General features: G+C 42.5%; 1 pseudogene; it reads right to left on the bottom strand.

The window, feature by feature from the left end:
- The window catches only part of LOC137336063 (uncharacterized), a 45,574-nt pseudogene extending 42,045 nt beyond the window's left edge, over positions 1 to 3,529 (bottom strand).
- Positions 3,530 to 15,342: the final 11,813 nt, after the last annotated feature.

The raw sequence follows: 15,342 nt of genomic DNA, 5'->3' as shown, positions 1-15,342 counted from the left end.
CAACTTCACACCCATTCCTGCAATCTGTAAATCTCACTCCTATTCCCGCACTCTATAAATCTCACTCCCATTATCTCACTCTGTAAATTTCATTCCCTTTCCTGCATTCTGTACACCTCACTCCCAATATCTCACATTGTAAATCGCATTCCCATTCCCACACATTAAATCGCTCTCCCATTCCCACACTCTACATATCTCATTCGGCAAATCTCACTCCCATTCTCTCACTCTTTAAATCTCAGTCTAATTCCTCCACAATGCAAATCTCACTCCCATTCCTACATTCTGTAAATCTCACTCCCATTCCCTGACTCTGTAAATCTCACTTCCATTATGTAACTCTGTAAATCTCACGCCCATTCCCGCACTCTGTAAATCTCACTCCCATTCCTGCACACTGTAAATCTCACTCCCATTCCTGCACACTGCAAACCTCACTCCCATTCCCACATTCTGTAAATGTCGCTCTCATTATCTCAATTTTTAAATGTTATTCCCATTCCTGCAAGCTTTCAATCTCGCTCCCATTATCTGAATCTGCACATCTCACTGACATTGTTGCAATCTGTAAATCTCACTCCAATTCCTGAACTCTGTAAATCTCACTCCCATTCCCGCTTTCTATCAATCTCACACCCATTATATCAGTCTGCAAATCACACTCCCATTCCCACACACTGTAAATCTCACTCACATTTCAGCACTCTGTAAATCTCACTCCCATTCCTGCACTCTGTAAAACTCGCTCCCATTCCCTCACTCTGCAAATCTCACTCCCATTCCCTGACTCTGTAAATCTCACTCCTATTCTCTCACTGTGAAAATCCCACTCCCATTCCCTCACTGTGCAAATCTCACTATGCAAACCTCACTCCCATTCTGACGGTCTGTAAATCTCACTCCTATTCCTGCACATTCCAAATCTCACTCCCTTTCCCTCACTCTGTCAATCTCACACCCATTCCATCATTCTGTAAATCACATTCCCATTCCCTCACTCTGTAAATCTCACTCCCATCTCCTCACTCTGTAAATCTCACTCCCATTCTCGCAGCCTGTAAATCTCACTCCCATTCCCGCTCTCTATAAATCTCACTCCCATTCCCGCTCTCTATAAATCTCACTCCCATTCCCGCACTCTGTAAACTCACTCCCATTCCCGCACTCTGCAAACCTCACTCCTATTGCCGCTCTCTATCAATCTCACACCCATTCCCGCACTCTGTAAATCTCACTCCCAATATCTCACACTGTAAATCGCATTCCCATTCCCCACGCTTTAAATCGCTCTCCCATTCCCACACTCTACATATATTATTCGGAAAATCTTACTCCCATCCTCTCACTCTTTAAATCTCAGTCGAATTCCTCCACAATGCAAATCTCACTCCCATTCCTACACTCTGTAAATCTCACTCCCATTCCCTCACTCTGTAAACCTCACTTCCATTATCTCACTCTGTAAATCTCACGCCCATTCCCGCACTCTGTAAATCTCACACCCATTCCTGCACACTGTAAATCTCACTCCCATTCCTGCACACTGCAAACCTCACTCCCATTCCCACATTCTGTAAATGTCGCTCTCATTATCTCAATTTTCTAATGTTATTCCCATTCCTGCAAGCTTTCAATCTCGCTCCCATTATCTGAATCTGCACATCTCACTGGCATTCTTGCAATCTGTAAATCTCGCTCCAATTCCTGAACTCTGTAAATCTCACTCCCATTCCCGCAATCTATCAATCTGACACCCATTATATCAGTCTGCAAATCACACTCCCATTCCCACACACTGTAAATCTCCCTCCCATTATCTCACTCTGTGAATCTCACTCCCATCCCCACATTCTGTAAATTACGCTCCCATTCCCGCCCTCTGTAAACGTCACTCCCATTATCTCAATCTGTAAATCTCACTCCCATTCCCGCACAATGCTAATTTCACTCCAATTATCTCATTCTGCAAATGTCACTCCCAATCCTGCGCACTGTAAATCACACTCCCATTCCGGCACAATTTAAATCTCACTCCCATTCTCTCTCTCTATATTCTCACTCCCATTTCCTCACTCTGTAAATCTCACTCCCATTCCCGCACTCTGTAAATCGCTCTCCCATTCCTGCACTCTGTTTAAATCTCGCTCCTATTCCCGCATTATGTAAATCTCACTCTTATTATCTCACTCTGCAAATTTCATTCCCATTCCTGCACACTGTAAATCTCATTCCCATTCTCTCACTCTGTAAATCTCACTCCTATTTTCTCACTCTGCAAATCTCACTCCCACTCCCTCATTTTTCAAATCTCACTATGCAAATCCCATACCCATTCTCTTGCTCCGCAAACCTCACTCCCATTCTCACGGTCTGCAAATCTCACTTCTATTCCTGCTTAGTCTAAATCGCACTCCCATTCCCTCACTCTGTCAATCTCACTCCCATTCTCTCACTCTGCAAATCTCACTCCCATTCACTCACACTGTAAATCGCACTCCCATTCTCTCACTCTGTAAATCTCAATCCCATTCCATCACTCTGTAAATCTCACTCTGTAAATCTCGCTCCCATTCAGTCACACTGTAAATCGCATTCCCTTTCTCTCACTCTGTAAATCTCACTCTGCAAATCTCGCTCCCATTCAGTCACACTGTAAATCGCATTCCCTTTCTCTCACTCTGAAAATCTCACTCTGCAAATCTCACTCCCATTCCTTCACAATGTAAATCTCCCTCCCATCCTCTCACTCTGAAAATCTCACTCTGCAAATCTCACTCCCATTCTCTCACTCTGTCAATCACACCCCCATTTCCTCACTCTGCAAATCTCACTCCAATTCCCTCACCTTGTAAATCTCACTCCCATTCCCTCGCAATATAAATTTCACTCCGATCCTTCCTCTTTCTACTGCCCTGCAGTACCTGTACCATAGGAGCCAGCGCATTGTAAGCAAAAATAATCCTTAAAGCTGGAGTAAACCACTGAGCTTGCGTTTCCAATATATATTATGGATATATTTAAAACTTGATGTATATATATATACACACACATCTATAGATATAAATATATATAAAACTAAAGCATTATAGATATTTTAAATATGTTTGAAAGAAAAATGTTTCACCCAAACAGATCTCTGAGAGATAGATCTGACAAAGTCACGTTGAAAGTAACATCACAAAGTGAAATCGGTGCCAACTCAGGCTGAGTGAAACCCGAGAGTCAAATGACTCAGAAGCACCGAAATAAACTTGTCAGTTGCTGCCTTTCACATACGCGGGGAGGGACTGGGCTGTGTGCTGTAAACATGTGTAGAAAATACAGCTCTTTACCATCCCTAAAACGCTTACCGTGCTTCGAGTCCGTGTAGAGCAAGTGACATTCCCTGAGGATCTTCTCATTAATGGAGAGGCTCAGACTTTCCAAGGGATTCGTAGAGGATCGCACCTTCAGGCTTCCGGACATTGCTGGGGGCACCACATATTCAATCAGCCTGACCTGAGAAGGGCAAGCTCAGAGCTGACCAGACCAAAATACTGACACGTTTGGTGAAGCAGGAGGAGCTTTAAGTCCATGTGTGACTGACAGAGCATGTGTGCGAGCCTGATCACATCATCTGTTTAATCGCTCAGGGCATCTGTCCAACAGGATCATTAACCCCCGCGCTCCAATCCAGCAGCTGACTGGGGTCAACAGCGTTGGTTTTCTGTTTAATTGAATTTGGTAAAACGAAAGCTGTGGCTGAGCTCTCAATGTTCTGTTTAATACTTGTTGTAACCAAACATTTATTAACCCCTTACTGTCATGTAGAATTCGGTAATTAGGTACATTTGAAGGCTTTGTTAATTTCTCGGTGTCTGATGAAATAGCTAAAATAAATTCCAGGATTAACCCTTAATTTCCCAGTCTCACTAACTATAACAAATATCTTACTAATCCCTTAATGTAGCTCAGTCCTCTGTCTAAAACAGTAACTAGTTATGATCAAACTACAATCAAAATTATGGATAATCCTTAGATGTGCTGGTTTATTCATTTACTAGTTTTAATCAAGTCCCTTGTTTGCCACTTAATGCTATGTTCAGTGCAATAACTAGTGATCCTCTGTTTAATGTTCCAACTCTTCCTTGTGTGCTCCGAGCTCTGGTGATGCCCGAGTTCACTCAGGTAAGTAAAGATGAGGCAGGACATTCGGTCCATCGAGCGCATAAATTCACTTGGATCCACAATTCCATCACCGTCTGTAACTGTTCCTTCAATGATTGAACAGTCTCCCCCTACCCCCGACCAAAATAGAACTTGAAGTTTCAGTCAACCAAGTATGAATTGCCTCCTGGTCTAAATCTGGCCCTTTACTCCTCTTTACCCTTTATCCTACTTCCGATCAACCTTGTTTACTCCCCCCCGCCGCCCCCCCCCCCCCCCCCCCGCAGTGCCTTGCCTAGTTCCACAGGTTCCACGCTCTTAGAGGCCACCTTAATGAGGTATATAAAACAATGAAGAGTGTGTCTGTTGAGAGATTATTTCAGTTTGACAGATGGGGGTGGATCAGGGGACTTGGATTGAAATTATGCTTAAGTAGGAATAGGCTACATGTTAGGGAGCTCTACTTTTCCCGGAGGGTAGTGAGCCTGTGGAATGTGTTGCCAGCTTGTGCGGTGTGTGTTGATTCTCTGCACGCCTTCAATAGGGAGCTGGACTGGTTCTTGACCTGGACAGAGATTGCATCATTTAGAAGGTAAGTAGATGAAGAGTTGATGTACGCTTGGTCCATGTCATCTATTGGACTGTTTTCCATTGCTTGAGGGGGTATGGGAGGAATTTTGCAGCGTTTTCCCCTTAGTGGCCCTATATTTTTTCTGGTATTTAGCTGTCCCAGGAAATGACAAAGCTGCGGAGAGGTAGAAAGTGTTTAGTCGCGATGCTCCTGATAACATGAATGTGGAGCAGGCTTGATGAACCAGCTGGACTTTTCCTGTCAGAATTTTCCTGTTCTTATATGTTCTTGCGCCGCCTCTCACGGTTGAACAAATGTGACATTTCCCTTCACTTCCCTGGTGGACGAGATCTCTTGCACTGGACCTCGGTCTAGTGGTTCCTTTCGACCCCGCTATCAACGGTGGACTCTACCCTTGTACAAGCGTGACCAGAAGTAAGTTCAGTACACAGGGTCAGTCCTGACTGGAGCACTTCACAGCTGCAGTATGAGAGCCTGAAACATCATATTGATTGGGTGATGTAGATCAGTCCTCTGTTTGTTTGGTTGCTCCTCCACAGTGCTCAGTGTACCAGGTCTCCTCATTCACATCACCATTCATTAAATGCTCACTGTAAGGGGTGACCGTCCTGCACATTTCTACAGCAGTTCTGTATTTTATGCTTATCTAAAAAAACTTCCATTATAGCGCCGTTTACGACCTCCAGACGTCCAAAGCGTTTTACAGCCATTTAAGTACTTTTGAAGTGTGGTCACTGTTATAATGTGGGAAACGTGGCTACCAATTTGCACACAGTAAACTCCCACAAACTGCAATGTGATAATGACCGGATAATCTGTTTTAATGATGTTCGTTGAGGGATAAATATTGGCCGGGATGTAGGTGAGAACACCCTTTGCCTTCTTCCACATAGTGCTATGGGATCTTTTACATCCTTCCGGGAGGTCAGACGTCTTAACGTCGGTTTAAGAGCTTTCCAAGATACGGCACCTCCAACAGCCTAGATTCTGTGCTCAAGTCTCTGGAGTGGGACTTAAATCCACAACTTTCTGAGTTAGAGGCGAAAGGGCTACACTGAGCCAAGCCTGACACTGCATTTACTCCAATCATCACGGTGTGAAAGGGCTACACTGAGCCAGGGCTGACACTGTACTTACTCCTATCATCACGGTGTGAAAGGGCTACACTGAGCCAGGGCTGACACTGTATGTACTCCTATCAGCACGGTGTGAAAGGGTTACACTGAGCCAAGCCTGACACTGTATTTACTCCTATCATCACAGTGTGAAAGGGTTACACTGAGCCAGGGCTGACACTGTATTTACTCCTATCATCACAGTGTGAAAGGGCGACACTGAGCCAGGACTGACACTGCATTTACTCCAATCATCACGGTGTGAAAGGGCGACACTGAGCCAGGACTGACACTGTATTTACTCCTATCATCGCGGTCACCATCAGTAATGTTAGATTAGGTTCACCGTGAGAAATTTTAGACTAGGATCACCACCAATAATGTTGGAGTCGGGTCATCACCAGAAATGTTAGAGTAAGGTTACCACAAGTAATGTTAGAGTAGGGTCACCGCCAGTCATGTTAGAGTGGAATCACCACCATTAATGTTGGAGTAGGATCACCACCAGTAATGTCAGTGTGGAATCTGCACAAGTAATTTTAGAGTAGATCACCACCACTAATGTTAGAATATTGTCACCAGCAGTAATATTAGATTAGGTTCACCACCAGTGATTTTAGAGTAGTATCACCAAAAGCAATGTTAGAGTAGGGTAACCACCAGTAATGTTAGAGTCGGATCACCACCGGTAATGTTAGAACAGGGTCACCACCAGTGATGTTAGAGTACGGTCAACACCAGTAATATTAGAGTAGGGTCAACACCAGTAATATTAGAGTAGGGTCAACGCCAGTAATATTAGAGTAGGGTCAACACCAGTAATATTAGAGTAGGGTCAACACCAGTAATATTAGAGCACGGTCAACACCAGTAATATTAGAGTAGGGTCAACGCCAGTAATGTTAGAGTAGGGTCACCACCAATAATGTTAGAGCACGGTCAACACCAGTAATATTAGAGTAGGGTCAACGCCAGTAATGTTAGAGTAGGGTCACCACCAATAATGTTAGAGTAGGGTCACCACCAGTAATGTTAGAGTAGGGTCAACACCAGTAATATTAGAGTAGGGTCAGCGCCAGTAATGATAGAGTAGGATCACCACCAATAATGTTAGAGTACGGTCAACACCAGTAATATTAGTGTAGGGTCAGCACCATTAATGTTATAATAGGAGCACCACGAGTAATGTTAGCGTGGATTCACCACCAATAATGTAGAGTCGACACACGGAAGATTAGATCAGTTTCACCACCAGGAATGTTCGATAAGTTTCACCGCCAGTAATGTTAGAGTAGGGTCACCACCAGTAATGTTAGAGTAGATTCACCTCCTGTAACGAAACAGTAGAGTCACCACCATTAAGGTTCGAGCAGGGTCACCATCATTAATGTTAGAGTAGGGTCACCACCTGTAATGTTCGATTAGGATCATCACCCGTAATGTTAGATCGGAGTCACTACCAGTAATGTCAGAGTTTTGTCATCACCAGTAATGTTAGAGTAGGGTCACCACCAGTAATGTTAGAGTAGAGTCACCACCAATAATATTAGAGTAGGGTCACCACCAATAATGTTAGAGTAAGGTCACCACCAGTAATATTAGAGTAGAGTCACCACCAATAATGTTAGAGCAGGGTCACCACCAATAATGTTAGAGTAGAGTCACCACCAATAATATTAGAGTAGGGTCACCACCAATAATGTTAGAGTAGGGTCACCACCAATAATGATAGTGTAGGGTCGCCACCTGTAATGTTTGATTATAATTGCCAATTGCAATGTTGTAGTAAGGTCACCTAATGTTCGAGCCGAGTCATCATCAGTGATCATCACGATACAAAACACATTTCAATTGTGGAATCGATGAGTGACGATTTTACTGAATTAATATGAGCCATCAATAACATAACGCGGTGTCCAGGAGGGATGTTCCCTTCACAATTCACGGGGCGTGCACAGAGCACATTCACTCGGGGATTACTTTCCGTTCATTGATGTTAATGGACGGAGTTTCATGGACTGAGCTGTAGAATTTCCCCATTGACGTCCCGGGCGCACTCAAGCGAAAAATCTCTCATTGTTTGTTAAGCGACTGTAACTAACGCCAATTATTTTCTCACCGGGGCGCCCATTGTACTATAAAGGGGGAGTATTTACGGATCTCAGATGTTCTCCAGTCGGAACCCTGAGGCCGGACAGAATTCACACATTCTTCGAAAAAATGGAACGGCCAACAATTCTCCGGATAAAGGACATTTATTACCCTGTCCTCGCATCCTTTGGTTTTCCTGGTAAGTCAGTTAATCCTGTTATTTAATAGCTGTTCACGATCTCATTGTTAATGATTATGTAACAGATTCCGAGAATATCCTCATTACCGAGTCACTTATCCACCGGAATAATTTGGTTAATATCAGCGGGAATCCTCGCAGTCTGAGCCGTCGGTGAGGCGCTGCTCTGATCGGTAGATCGTGGGCACCGGGCGATCAATTTTCCTCCCTATACTGAGGGAGGGGGAGACTAATTCCCCAACCCAATTAATAGTACATAGATCACTAAAGGATGTATTGCCCAGTGTCCCTGGTAATCCTTTTAATTGTACCGATGTTCGCTGTCTACTTTCAGTTGATAATTCCTCGGTCTGCAGCCACCTCCACACAACAGGAGGCTTTGAACGATAATTTGCGAATCAATTGCTGTTCAGCGAAGTGCTCCCCTCCCCTCAGCTGCAAATAACTTTCGCGGTTCCACCAATAGCCTCTTTCTTACCGAGCAGCTCCCTCGGGGCGATTATAAATAGAAAAAGCCCAGAGTTTCCACCTAAATTGAAGCTTCTGTCTCAGCTGAATATTTTATTTGAATTCATATCTTTCCAGAAATTATATTTAGTACTGCTGACATCTGATGCAGCTCCCGAGACCCCGCTCGCCAAAGAAACTGAAGGAACGAAATATAAATTTCGATCAATTGTCACATGGGGCCGCAGCAGTAAAGTATAAAATTTAGTCGGTGCATCACATGGGTACAAACCTCATGGCCGGATGGTTTTAGCGCTCAACACTGCATTGAAATATATGTTTGGACGTATGTAAGGAAATCCGTTTATAGAACCATTCAATGTTTCCCTTTTAGGCGCTTTTATCTGCACCTGTACCGTCCCTGCGAGGTGCTCCAGCTTAGCCTGGACCGCACAGTTATAGTGTGAGTGGAACCTCAATCTAGTGTTAGTGGCGATAGAGATGGAAATGAAATTCGGGACAGATGTATGACGGACGGATGGTCCGATGTCGCCTGTTTCACATTATCGCCCAAAGTCAAAATCCCCCGTTGACTCATAAGTACCTGGGGTGTCGGTAGTCATGGGGTCGCTCTCCGTTACCATTCCCAAGACTGATTCCGAGCGACCCTACCCCCGCTGCATTGACCCGTCTGACTGAAGTAAGCAGGAAGGACGGCGGATTTTCAGTCCCTCTGTTTTGAGTGTTTAATGTTTTGTTTCTTTTAAATGAAGCGTCGTCATCGCTTGCCTATATTAAATAAGAACCCTAAGTCGGAAAATAATGGAACATTTCCCCACAATATGCTGTGAGATTTATCTGAATATCCCCGTTACTTACCTCTTGTCCCTCTTTCTTACAGCGAACTTGGTGACAATTGTGATTCTCTTCAGAGGAAATTGCGGCCTTTCCAAATGTATCTCTATCTATATGGTGGCCATGGCAACAGCAGATCTGCTTGTCATCATCTTCAATGTAATAGAGTATCAAATTTTCAGTAAAATATTCCCACTTTCATTCTTGTCCTACACTGCCGTTTGTAAGTTGATGATGTACATTAATTGTACCAACCTGGATATGTCGGTGTGGTTTACAGTCTCCTTCACATTTGACAGATTTGTATCTATTTGTTGTCAGAAGTTTAAAACAAGATATTGCACAGTGAGAACTGCGGCCGCGGTTATAATGACGGTTTCTGTGCTGATCTATTTGGAAAACTTCCCCTATTGGTTTGCATTTGAACATAAACAAATAATTAACAATGTTCAGTGGGGTTCCCGCCCCAGATTGGCCTTTTTTTCATCGCCTGCAGGTATATTGTACACATGGTTAGAAAGTATTTTAATTACATGGATTCCTTTTCTTTTAATATTACTGTTTAATTGTTTGACAGTCAGACGCATTTTAATGGCCAGCAGAGCCCGCAGTGGCCTCTGTCGTCACAGCAGTGAGAATCAGAGCGATCCAGAGATGGAGAACCGAAGGAAATCTATTATTTTACTGTTCACTGTATCGGGCTGTTTTATAATCTTGTGGCTGACAGCTGCCGTGAATTCTTTAGCTAGCAGTCTGACCGTGTATTACCGACCCAATTATACAGCTCCTGCATTTATCGCCTATGAAATTGGAAACATGCTTATGTATTTGAGTTCCTGTACAAACACGTGCATTTATGCAGTTACCCAAACGAAATTCAGGAACGAGCTGAAAAAGGTGGTGAAATCTCCTTTGACATTTATTCTGATTTTGGTTAAAGAAATGAAAAATCAAACCAAAGCTTCCTGTCCTAACCAGAGCTCAATTACAGTCCGTGTTCCATTTTAAAATGTCCGTCTTTCTGTTACGACGAAAATGGATTGTTATTATGGAAATGAACAGGGATCAGAAAATATTTCTTCCATTGCGTGCCCTGTGTTTGATGTCTGTTGCTTTCCCAGGTGAACAGAATCGTTTCCTGCTAAAACAGCGCACTTCCCGCTCAAAATTCAAAGCCAACAGTCATGATTGAGATTCAGCAGTGGAGTAGAACATGTGGCTTCAGCGTCAACTGTTTTACATCATAGTTACTGGAATGAGACGCGCTAGTTGAATTAATGGATAAAGTTTTCTTTAGTATAGAAACAATGAAGTGTGTTACAATCATGGCTATTTGTAATTATTCTGTAATCTTGGTGTGAATGTTGCAGGCGCTGGTCTCCCCATCAGACACCGCTCCCCATTGTCTCCTGGCCTAATAGAACGAGGCTCTGTCTCCTGATAAGTGACTAATGATGGAGACCGTAGGAACTTGACCGTCGATATGACGTTAGGTATCCCTGTTATCAAATATTTATTAAAATATCAAGTGATCATCAAAATGTCGGTATGTTATAACAGACCATTCGGCCCAACCAGTCGTGGTCGGCGTTTTCCCTCCACTCGAGACAATAGTTCCAATCACTTAACCCGAGCAGTCTCAAAATCCCTTCAAACAATTTTATTCACACATCTGTACAATTTCATCTTGAATATTGACATGATTTCTTCCTCTATATGTTCAAAACTCTCCATGTAAAGATGTTTCTCCTACTCTCCGTTCCAAACCTCTTACATTTATTCTATAATCTATGGCCGTTATTTCTTGATCCATCAAATAAAGGAAGCAGTCTGCTTCTTTCTATCCTGTCCCGTCCCTTCTTATCTTAAATCACCCGGACACGACGAACTAAAAGATATCAATCTGGTATCAGTAAACAATCCAGTGAAAGTCAGGAAAGTGTAGTTAAGATAGTTAATTGATATCTTTCTATTCTGGATGGTTGAGTCCTTTGCTTATACTGAGCAATGGGAAAAATTTATTTGATGCTTGGCCACTACCCGAAACATCGGGACCGTGCAGGGGGAGATTCTAATCAAACACCCCCCGAGCTCACGATCATTTGAGAGAGATCCAGAAAGGGCAGGAATGGCTTGTATCGGATGTCTCGTGCTGCATGATCTTGGGATATCGCTGTGTTTGCAGAAGTGACGTTTTGCCCTTGAAGCAACCAGCATGCGATATGCATGGATGCATTTAAGGGGGTGCTGGATAAACACGTCAGGGAGAAAGAATAGAAAGTAATGCTGATAGTGGTAGATGAAGAGGGTGGAAGGAGTGTCTTGCGAAGCATAAAGAGCGGCATGTGTCATTTGGGTCGAATGGCCTGTTTCTGTGCTGTATATTCTATATAATTCTATATAATTCTGTGATGAAGCTGCGCTGAACAACCGGTCCAAGACAAAGTCAGTCACGCTGACACCACCACTACATGAAATGTTTAATGTGGCACTGGACAGTATGTAAAACCAATGGGTAGAGATCTGTGCAATAGAATAGACAGAGACAGATATATAATGCTGATGAGACATTGTTCAATGTTGGCCTTAAATATTCAAACGCCAACAAAAGGGGCACTGTAAGGAAATGGTAAATCATACTGTCCTGAAGAGTGCTAATGTGATACTGTATTGGTTTCTCCTTACATTGTAGTAATGATAACATTTAGCCTTTGCCTATTAAACAGGGAAGTATACGTCAATTTGAGGTCCCACTGGGCTGTTGGGTCAGGGCTGACCTTTCAGCAATGATCAATTACAGGATGAAGTAATAAGAAACTTAATTAAAGACGGACCATTATATGCTGATTCATAAATTTCAGAGAACTTTAATGATTTGTTAACAGTGTGGGAAAACAGGTAGTTCTTCAAAGGAAAACATTTGGGCTTATATAACCAATTTAATTGGTACGAGTGATACAGAAACAAGAATGGACTTATTGTTCGAGGTAGAATTGCAAGTGTATGGATCAAAGGAGAAACTATCGATGAAACAACGAAGCATGGGAATTAAACGTCTTAGCCCAATAGAAAAAGAGCTCGTTTTGTAAGGAAACTTATCCTTATTGATAAAGGATAAGTCAATTCCATTCTCCTTTTGTGGAGTTGTATTATAACTTCCATATAATTATGTGATCCATAATTGTGTTTATTTCCAGGTACAGAGAGTGAGAAAAATGAATAAAAACTGTCTATTTGTAATAAGTATTCGGATTCGTAAAGTGCTAAGATACTGAGCTCAAAACTGTTAAACGGTTCATTCCCCAACTAACCATCATCAGGTGTGGTTGTAAGTACAACCTTTTAAGTGTATGTTTAAGTACTATTGTATGTATTGTGTGCTTAATAAACTCATGACAACTCACTTCAATGTTCAAGAACCTTATTGAAAATCTTTCGCGAACAATACCCTTAGTACTTTAATTGTGAATGGCCTTCATGTATTAATTGTGATTAAGTGGCCTCTTTGCCCATCTTTAACGTTCCACTTAATCATGACGTTCTCCAAAAAAACAAACTCCAAATGGGTGCAGGTCTCCGTGGATCACAGGCTGTGCCTATCCGGCTGGCATCGATCTTCTGGGGAAATGGTGGTGGGTTGTGGGCAGTTCCATATAATACGCACATTCCCATTTAACTGCATTCAGACGACCAACTGTATTTACGGCACGAGTGCAGCAGCAGGCAGAGTTTTTAATTTAATCGGTCAGCGATGTATCTGCACCCAGCTACAATCGGGGGAGGCCGATGTGAAATCAACCACATCATCCAAAATCAACAGGTTAAATAGAAAGCAAAGTCATGATCAAGTAAACCATTGTATTAACGTGTCAAATTCAATCCCACATGGTTGTGATTCGCCGGGGCGGGGAGCGGGGAATCGCAACCTTATGGCTTTGAATCACAAACTGTTGTTTACTTAGAAACTTATTTTCCCTTGAGTTCCCCTATTTCTAATTGAACAGAGCCTGTGTCTCCTCTATATCTAATTCAAGAGATTCAGTTTTCCCGTGTCGCCTACTTCTAAATAAACGGTAGTTGTGTTCCGCTGGTCTCCATTGCTAATTGAAGAGTTGATGTATTCTCCTAATCTTCCCTGTTCTCAACCTTTAATTAAACAGTTACTCATGTCCCCCTATATTCCACTTTGTTCTGTTTCTAATTGAACAATTACTGTCTTCCCCTAAATTCCTCTTTCCTCTAATTCTAATTAAACAGTTGCTAATCACTGAAATTCCACAGTCCTCTATTTCTAATGAAATGGCCACTGCAGTCCCCTAAATTCCCTTGCTGTCCATTACTAATTTAACAGTTATTCTATTCCCCTAAATTCCCATGAATGTTATTTATAATTAATCAGTTACTGTGTTCACCTAAATTCCCCCTTTTCTATTCATAATTAAAGTTACCCTAACCGCTTAAATGCCCCTTTATTTTATTTCTAATTAAGCAGCTCATGTTCTTCTAATTTACTTCATCCTCTATTTCTAATTAAGCAGTTACTGCGTTGCTCTAAATTCCCATATCCTCTAATTTTAATTATACTGATTGGGAAAGGAGCCTGTTGCATCGATCGATCACTCGTTCACTGAAATAATGTTTCTGCAGATTGGTTTTGAATTTAACTCCTTCAAGCCCAGGCCGTGTCCTCTGGTTCTACTGTTCTGGAAAAGGTGAAACAGCTTGTCATTTTTTACATTTTCTGGTGGAGTGACCGTACTGTCTCGCACACACTCAGGTCCTGGATGTTCCTGGGGCATCTCTATGTTAGTTAGAGGATTGTTAACACGAAAAGGGGAATTAAACTGCTGGTGCTAAGGCCAGCTACAATTCAACAGTTTCAGTGCTTTCGATAATATTTTAATTCAGAAACTTTCAGTCACTATCTTAGGCCTGTATATAATAAAAAACAGACTTGACCTGTTAGTGAAATCTCACCATGGAAATCTCACTCACTAACACACTCTACTTCACTACAAGTCACTAAAAATAAATGAAATGCTGCAGGATCCCATTCGATTTAATGTTTGTTGAGTAACTTGTTAGTGGCCCATTCAAATAAGCTAATAGAATGTTGGCCTTTATCTCAAGCGGTCTGGAATACAATGGGAAGCAGTTATGCTTCAGTTGTAGAAAGCCTGGGTCAGACCCCATCAGGAGTACTTCATTCGGTTTTGGGCACTGCAATCAGAAAGGATATATTGGCCTCGGAGGGGGTGCAGCGTGATCATCGCCTTAAATATTCAAAACTAAGGCACTACCAGGAGTAGAACCCGCGCTCTTTGTTGCATAATATTTCGGCTTCCCTGCTTGGCCACTGCGCTGCTTCCATGCACCCTTAGTGACTCTGGACATGATACTCCAGATGTCACACACCATTTGTCCATCATTTTTCAATGTTAATATCTGAATTGACCTTATTTTCTAGCTTCTCCTTAAATATATCTATGCCATTCGCCTGAACTACGCCATGTGGTGGAACGTTCCATATTCAGACTTCTGAAGAAGTTTCTCCTCAATTCCCTATTGGATTTATTCGTGACTATCTTATATTTATGGCCCCTAGTTTTGGATGCCCCCCAATCTGAAAGATTTGCTCTTTGTTTACCCAATCGAGCCCCTTCATGATTTTAAAGAGCTCGATTAGTTCACTCCTCAGGCTTCTCTTTTCCAGAGTAAAGCGCCCAAGCCTGTTCAATCTTTCGTCATTGTTATATCCTGTCAGTTCTGGTATCATCCACCTAAATCTTTTTTGCACCTTATCCAGTGTCTCTACATACTTTTTGTAATATGGAGATCAGAACTGTGCGCAGTATTCTAAGTGCGGTCTGACCAATGTTCTATACACGCTTAAC

The sequence above is a fragment of the Heptranchias perlo genome, chromosome 20, assembly GCF_035084215.1.
Source record: "Heptranchias perlo isolate sHepPer1 chromosome 20, sHepPer1.hap1, whole genome shotgun sequence".
Lineage (NCBI taxonomy): Eukaryota > Metazoa > Chordata > Chondrichthyes > Hexanchiformes > Hexanchidae > Heptranchias > Heptranchias perlo.
The sequence above is the reverse complement of the archived record's forward strand: the minus strand, read 5'-3'. Positions and strand labels throughout refer to the sequence as shown.